Here is an 8,765-nt window from a genome sequence, read left to right as displayed (position 1 = left end):
TGCCCAAGTTGCCAAAAAATTCTCCAAAGTACTTGGCACCTGAAAACACCAACTTTGAGCCAATTTGACTTGCAAAACTCACCAATATTCAGTCCAGAAAATTCAGAGATGAATTAGGGCCAAGGAGGGTTAACACTAAGCCCAATAAGGCTACCGTTTGGGTGAAGGAGGGCTGAAAGGCTGAGCAGCTGAGGAAAAAGGGGTAAAGAGGATGACACAGGGGTTGAGGGAGGCCGAAAAAGGGAGAGATGATGGTTGTAGAAGAAGGAGGGGGTCAAGGCTAGGAGAGGACTTGAAAATCCCACGGCAAGCCCTAAGGGTTGCCGTCCAAGCCCAAGAAGGAAGACCAAGCCCTCAAGGGCTTAAGGCAAGAAATGGCCTAAAACCCTTAATGCAAGGGTAAAAAGAGGAGACTGAGGCCCTCTAGGGCTTGTAGCCAACCTCTAGGAGGCTAAAAGGGCTAAGGCAGGCCCTGAAATGGCTGACGCAAGGAGGGAAAGCACTGACGCTAGCCTTGGAGGAGGACGTTGAGACTTTGGGCCCTAAATAATTTCACTGCTCCAAAATTAATTTGCTTTAGATATTCAATTTTCTGCAAAATTTCTACAGTAATTGGCCCAAAAAAAAATTTTGAGAGGCTAAATCTTACCCTCAAGGGCCTAGATCTAGCTCTAATCCAACTCTTCTCACTTGATCTCACCTGCACAAATAAATTTACAAACACCCAAAACCCTTATATATAAAAAATCCAAAAATATCTCAAAACCCCAAAAAACCCAGCTGCAAAACAAATGTTAGCAAATAAATTCTTTACAAAACTCTATTTTACAAATATATTTACAAAATATACATGTGAAAAATGCTTGAAGGAATTTTGAAAGATTAAATTTTTATAAATCTTTGATAATGGCTAAATGTATTTCGAAAGATAAATGTAGAAACCACAGCCTTAGCGAAGTTAGAGAACCATAAAAATAATTGGGATCCAAACAAAGTCAGCCTTTGTCCACAGTTCATGAACTTAGAGTCCAATGGCTAGGAAACCTGCAAACACTATATATTTCTCAAAGATAACCGTTAGAACACACAGTGAATCAGATCACCTAAGTTAAGCCCACAACTTACCAATAGAATACTCCTATAACCTATAATGAAATAACGATTAATAATAATTACAAAGCACAATATACAAATGCCCGTACCCAACACATACCACAAATCAATAGATCAGAGACAATGAACTGCACCCCAAACTCTTCATTATGATTATTCCAACGTTCCCAGCAAGACAGTAATTTACATTAGCTTTTCAAAGTTACATTAGCCAAAATCAAATGGTTTAAAACACAAATGACTCCTAATTTATAGATAAATCCTCCAAGTGGAAAATAATGGCTAGTTGGCTTGATCCCCTGTCAAAATAATCTCGGTCGTTGATAAATCTTTGATGATCTTTTAATCTCTGTCATTGAAATAATTATTTTTGAGGAATTTTCAAATTTCTCATTAAACCCCTTTTTTATTAGCTCAAAAATAATTATTTTAAGCTAATTTCCTCAAAAAATTGACTTTGACTTGACCACCAAGGCCCAAGAGTCCAATTTTTCTTGAAATTTCCAATATTCCCTTGGTGGGAGACCTCCAAAAATTAATTTCTTCAAGACCACGAATTTTTCCACTTGGAGAATTTAATTTCTCTAGCAATTTAATTTTTTGACTCTAATTGATTAATTTTCTGGCTGAAGATTAATTTTATTTTTGCCAGAAAAAATAATTAATTAACACTTGAGGGGATAACTTATTTTTGCACCCTCTAATATTTTAGCCATTGTGTCTAAGTATGAGGGACCATGCACTAAAATATTTTTTACATAAGATTTTACAAAATTCAACCCTCAAAAGGGGATACCCATTCGTTATAGACCCTCAAATAACATACCCAATTCTGCGACACAATATGATATAGTAGACCAAGTGATTTGTAATAAAATAATTTAGCCAATTAGCTTAAATTATTCCCAAATCACTTTTACATAAGACTCGACTAAAACACTAAGACTCACCTAAAACTTTGACGATAAATTCCACCCTAGCTTTGGGGTGATTTTGGAGGGAAAAACTTTGTCGATCATCTGTGTTTAGAAACACAAATGAATTAGCGAGACGAAAAACCTCCTAGAATAAAATGCGTCACCAAAATTAAAAGCCTTACCTAGGTTGTTACATACATATATGGTTTTACTAGCATCATTTACATTAAAAATTTGCAGAATGGGTTTACAATGACACAATAGTTGATGGTTGATGATCATGATCTTTGAAGAAAAATATGTTACCTTTGCTTCCTTGGAACTTTGACAAAATGTGTTTGACATTTGGTCCATATGGGGACACATTGCTTCCATAAAGTAACTTGAGAATCCCATAATCATACATCCAAGAAAATAGAAGTCCATCAAATAGATATCCATTCAGAATCAAAATCATTATGCATACATAGAAAATTCGTTGAAATAAAATATATCTACTCTAACAAACTAAAATGTAAAGAACACATAACTTAAATGTGTGAAATAAAACTATCTAACGACATAATTAAAAGGATTAGGGTTAGAGATACTATACAAAAGATACCCTATGGCATTAGATGTCTTCAACATAGTGCATACAGAGCATCTGTCGACTCTCCGGCAAGTCAATAGGTTGCTTCTCGGATGTGCCATTCCCAATCCAGCATATTGAAGGACTTTGACTTATCCGAATATTGAGTTGTTCCCGGCCATCAGATGCATCAAAGCTCTTCCTTCTTCTCTTTCTCTTTTTTACATTTGTTTCCTGCAGGATGTTAAGCTAATAGCGAGACTGATGCAAATTTTTTGTCTTGATCTTGAGAATGCTTGGATGAAATATCTGAAGAATCTGAAATATGCCCTATCTTATTCTAAATATAATCTATCAAAGATGAAACATAAGCTTGATCTTTCTCAATTTCCTTTTCAACCCTAACACTTCTAGCTAACCTGCCTTCAATGGGTCAAGTGACCTCCCTGCAATGAGATGAGAATTGCTCTGGCGGATTGGGAGGCTTATGACCTGTCGAAGGTTCTTTGTTTCTTTCATCATCTGATCTATGTTGAATTTCCTGTATCTATATCTTTTGCATTATTTGGAACTTCTTTTAAAGAGTGGTCTTTTCAATTCTCATGGCATCCATTTGATTAGAGTGCTCGCGCATCATAGCTCTAATTTTCCAATCCTGTTGAATGGTTTATGCTACTTTGGGCATTGGAATTTCATTGGAGTATCTCTCTCTTTCTTAAGTGCCTTGGCATATAATTGACATTATTGTGTTGAGCGTCTAATTGTTTGAGGAATATTGCTAAAGAAATCATTGGATAATTGCTAAACACATTGTATTGTCTATCTAAGGCACTGGAATCTTGAGAGTTATTGATTCTAAGCAAAACATCTCTTAATATTGGTCATTGGCGTATCTTAAATTGTCTCAAGTAATTTTGTGTTCTAAATTTGCTATCATTGGTTCAGTATCTTATGGATCTATTTATTGTTTAGCATTGACACTTAATAATTTGACACGTTCTTGGTCATAGGATTGTTTCATAACTCATCATTAAGTACTCTTGTCATAAGAAGCTAATCCTAACTTTAAGTACTATTGACGTGTTGGACCTGCCAACATGTAAGGGGATCTCCCCGGTAAGAAGTCCCAATTAGACCTCAGACTGTTTGGTGTAGGAGTCCTAGCAGTGGGTCGTACGGTAATGCCTTGACCGCGATTTTGCACAGTGGCAATTAAAATGTCCCTGTTGGTAGCAAGAGTGTGACAGCTGCAGTAAGTCAAGGAAGGTGCATGAGAGGTTCTAACACACTGAGGGTGAAGTGAGTGCGCCCCTTGGAAACCTGTAATAGTACACGGCTTGGAAGGGAACACACGAGCGAAGATGCATCACAAGTTGGAAATCAAATTAGCGAGCAATCCAAAGTGATGGTTAAACCAATAGGACATTTCAGAAAGATTCATACATACTTATACAGAATAGTCCATACATGCATGCGTAAGCAAACAAATACATATATCATTTAGAGTAAACCAGATAGCATACAATACAATACAACATATGCATGAAATGTGTTGGATCTATTATATTAAGAAGTGTAAGTTCTAGTCATACAATACATCCATGTCATACAATCGCTTGCTCCTCCAAAGAGATGTACTAGCCCTGCGCAGTGGACAAGCCAAGGCTCATTACAATATTGTCCAAGCTTTCTCTAAGATAGTCCTATCAGAAGCTTGGCTACCCAAAAGCCTCTACAATGAGTTACGAAGGTCTATTTATAGCAAAGGGTGGGGTGACCCTTGACATTCCCCTTTGTGACAGTTCATCTACCCTCATAACTCTTCATCTACTCTATGACTGTTACATCCAACTATCGACACTCGAACTTCCACTTGACAAGACATTACATTATAATGCACATGTGCCCATGTGAGACAAAATGGTTTGCGCAAGTCATGCAAGACATCACTGACACTCGGTCCGTTGTGATGAGACCAACGCTTTGACATGCTTGTGATGGTGAAGGTGGTCAGCTGATGCCAAGCTTGGTCGTCTGTGATGGTGTGCATGCGCCCCATGGTGACATCTTACTGAAATGAACTCTTGCCTTCGTTGCATCCCGGTGCATTGGTGTGGCTCCTCCATCCAACTCGTCTGCTAACATGTGCATGGTATTCTTGGGTGCGGCAGAACCGGCAACACACTGATGCATAGTGTCTGTGTTGTTCTTCCAGTGTGTGTTGGTGGTCATGCGCATCAACTTTCAACTGCATGTTCAGCTCCAGTCGGACTTGCTTCTTGTCTTTGCCTTGGTGGGTGTGCTGAATGGGTGGGACAGACATGCGCATGGTATTCTTGGGTGCGGCAGACCGGCAACACACTGATGCATAGTGTCTGTGTTGTTCTTCCAGTGTGTGTTGGTGGTCATGCGCATCAACTGTCAACTACATGTTCAGCTCCAGTCAGACTTACTTCTTGTCTTTGCCTTGGTGGGTGTGCTGAATGGGTGGGATCGCATGAGTGCGCATAATGACATGCATGTTGTTGAATTCTCTTGTATGCGATCAACAACACTGCTCACCATGTCTACTCCATGCCAGCTGCTAGGATGGATCTATAAATTGTACGGGCGCGGTTTCATCCGTGAGTGAATGTTGCGCCCCCTCCTGTACCTGTTCCTACTGCAACTCATTCTCTCATCTATGTAACTCTTGTTCTTCCTTGAGTTGTTTCTTTAGCACATGCAACTCCTTCTCTGTTTCATTCTCTGCCTTCGCGCGATCTTCATGTCACGTCGTCACCTCATAGCCTCAGTCTCCAAAGTTGTTTTCATCACAAGTGGATCTGCTTGAGCTTGCAACTTTGTTTCGCCTCTGTGTTGTCAAAAACCTCCTCTTGCATTCGTTACATCCGGTATGCTGCCTTCAGCTGATGTTCATGGTGTTACTTGCTGTGATGCTGCTGCCATCATATCTTGATGTCCTTTTTTATGAACAACTTGATGTCTTCGTGGGTAGGCAAGTTCATAGACACTTGATCGACTACATCCCCAAGTGTGATATAAACGGTGTCTTTGACTCTGCTCTCCTGGAAACCATTGTACCTGTACTGCTGAGAGGCAAATGAACACTTGCGATACCAGGAGACATGGAAACACTCATGGCAAGCAATCTATCAATCGAAAACCAAAACGAACTTGAGAACTATTAAAATTTGCAACTAGGGCCAAACTCCATGTGGGTCATCTTATTCATGGCTGATAATATTTTTATTAGATTCCTCTCATCGAGAGGTGTAGGATTGATCTAAAGATCATCTGATTCCGATAAGTATTTATGGAGATATGAATTTATTTTGATTATGGAATAATTATCAAACCGACCAGCAACTCATGTAGGCTCAGAAGCCCAATAGTGGCATCTATTCAATCATCAATAGTTGTGTATAAATACAGGAGGTCTTTTCCTCATTTGGAGACACTCATCTCATCACATCTCTCTCTCTCCTGCGCAGAAAAGAGGCTCTTCTCCTACTACGCAGAAAGAGACTCTTCTCTCACATGTGTGGAAGGACGGACGCAGATTTAGGGCTGCAACTGCAGATTGGAAGTTTGACCAGCATTGACCATCTCTCTCTCTCTGAACTGCGCTATAGGTGGATCTGACTCTCTTCTGAAGGCCACATTTTTTGGTGGTGGAATCAAGCCGATCCGACAATCAGTTTGCAAGATATTGTTTGCCCTAGTTTGGTTGGTCTAGGGTTTCTTGCTGCTAATGTAAATCAGATTTATGTACTATTTCTCTCTGCTGAATTATTGAAGATAAAGGAAGATTTGGTCAAAGGGTTCCCCACATTGGGGTTTGTCCCTGGCTAGCCGCCACATCTTGTGTCTCTTGTCTTGGCTTGTTTTCTGTCGATCGTTTAATGTTCTATCTGCACTTTACTTTATGTACATGTGATTGCTAATCTATGGATAATAATAAGAAAGATAAGTAAACTGCTATAAGCATAGAACATACCATAACTTAACATGGTATTAGAGCTTAGGTGAAGACAAAGCCCGAGCAAGCGCAAGAGCAATCATTGAAGAGAAGATTGGCAAGGTTATCCTAAAAGAACTATGGGGTCCTCAACACTCTTCTTTGCCGAAAACAAGCTCCGTGAGAATGCTAACTATCACGGATGGAAGATGTCTCTCGATCTAACCTTAGAAGATCAAGGAGTGTTGGACCATGTGAGAGGCAATATTGTTGAGCCTCCATCAAATGCACCCACTGTTACCAAGAACAAATGGAAAACCGGCGAAGTAAAAACAAAGAAGATCATCCGAGACTCTATCGACAAGCGCTTGGTGGCCAAAATCTCCGACCTGAACACCCCCAAGGAAATCTACGATAGACTAGTGAGTTTATTTAAAGTTAATAATGCAAATCAAGTTTTGTTTCTTAGAAATAAGTTGAATGAAATTAAGAAGGGCAAAGATGAGAGTATGCAAGCATACTTCTTATGAATCACCGAGATCAGGGACGATCTCCTATCTATTGGGGAGACTATTACTGATAGGAAAATGGCACTCACGACTCTTGGAGGATTACCATTCGAATGGTACGTGTTCAGGACTACTCTTATAAACAATAATGTAATTCCTGGTTTCGAGGAATTAATGGCTAGATGCATTCAAGAAGAAACAAGGGTAGAAGAGTAAGAAATGCCCATGCCTAAAGGTCCTCCTGCTGCCTTTTCTTCTCATGCTAAGAAAAGTAATAATTCCAGGACTAAATCAAAAAGAAAGGTTGGACCTAAGGGTGGAAGAAAAGGACGATGTTACATTTGCGATAAAGCAGGTCACTATGCAAGGGAGTGCCCTGATAGAAGGGACTCACACCGGGACGATGATCTAAATCTGTTAGGCCCCTATACTACTAGTGTAACCCCTTATTGTTATTAGTACAACCCACTTATTATATTGATGTACCCATGTAGTGCCCATATTGTTACTATTGTGCCCCATAGAAGCCCACTATTGTTATTATTATGCCCTTACATTATTATTGTTATGTCGGCTCTGATTATGTTATGACCCCTTAGACTCCTATATATAGAAAGGAGGTCTTTTCATTTGTGTCATCCAAGAATTGTTCATTTGTGTAATGTAAAGGAGGTTGCCCCCTCGAAGATGCTGAATTCTAAGGCGTTGATCTCTCTTTTCTATCTTTTTATCAGTTGGTTTCATAACATTTGGTATCAGAACTTTAGATTCTAGGGTTTCGCTGCTCCAAACAGGTCATCATGGCATTTGCGCTATAACTTTTTTTCTGCGATGTTTCAGAAGCTAAAAAAAAACCCATTTGATAAGAAATCGCGTTGAATCTCAGGTCCGAATTTCAGAGCTTTTCACGCTATATTTGCGGAGATATGATCTGAGGAAGTTGATCTTTTTGCAAACTCCTGAATTACATTCCAAACAGGTGACTTGGGGAAAATTGTCATAACTCTCTGAGCATCGGATTGAAATTTCGTAAGAAGTTACAGAAAGATGACGAACTATAGTTTCTTATATATATTTTTCAGAGCCAAATGTAGAAACAGTGACTCGTGGCACGTCGTACAAGTTCGCTCTACTGAACTAGTCTATAATCAGGTCACTGTGGAAGATTGTGCATAACTCTTCCTTGGAGAATCCAATTTGGATCAGACTGGTGGCATTGGAAAGAGGACACAGAGGGCTACTACAGGTCGCAATTTCAGAACTTAAAGATCTGAAAGTACAGAGTTACAATCGTTTCAAGATCGAGCTCCTAAAATCAAGAAAAAGCAAGATGAGGAAGTTTGATGGCAAGGATCCGGTAAATTGGATACTTCAGATGGAGCAATATTTTGATCTACATGGTGTACCACTGTTACAAAAGGTATGTATTGCATTTTCATATTTAGAACCGGATCAATTTTTATGTCTTAAGTTATGGTATGTTCTATGCTTGTAACAGTTTACTTATTTTTCTTATTATATTCCACAGATTAGCAATCACATATACATAAAGTAAAGTGCAGATAGAACATTAAACGATTGACAGAAAACAAGCCAAGACAAGAGACACAAGATGTGGCGGCTAGCCAGGGACAAACCCCACAATGTGTGGGGAAACCCCTTGATCAAATCTTCTTTTATCTTCAACAATTCAA

The sequence above is a fragment of the Pinus tabuliformis genome, chromosome 6, assembly GCF_031772625.1.
Source record: "Pinus tabuliformis cultivar Carrire ecotype Pingquan chromosome 6, CPIR1, whole genome shotgun sequence".
NCBI classification, from domain to species: Eukaryota; Viridiplantae; Streptophyta; class Pinopsida; order Pinales; family Pinaceae; genus Pinus; species Pinus tabuliformis.
The sequence above is the reverse complement of the archived record's forward strand: the minus strand, read 5'-3'. Positions refer to the sequence as shown.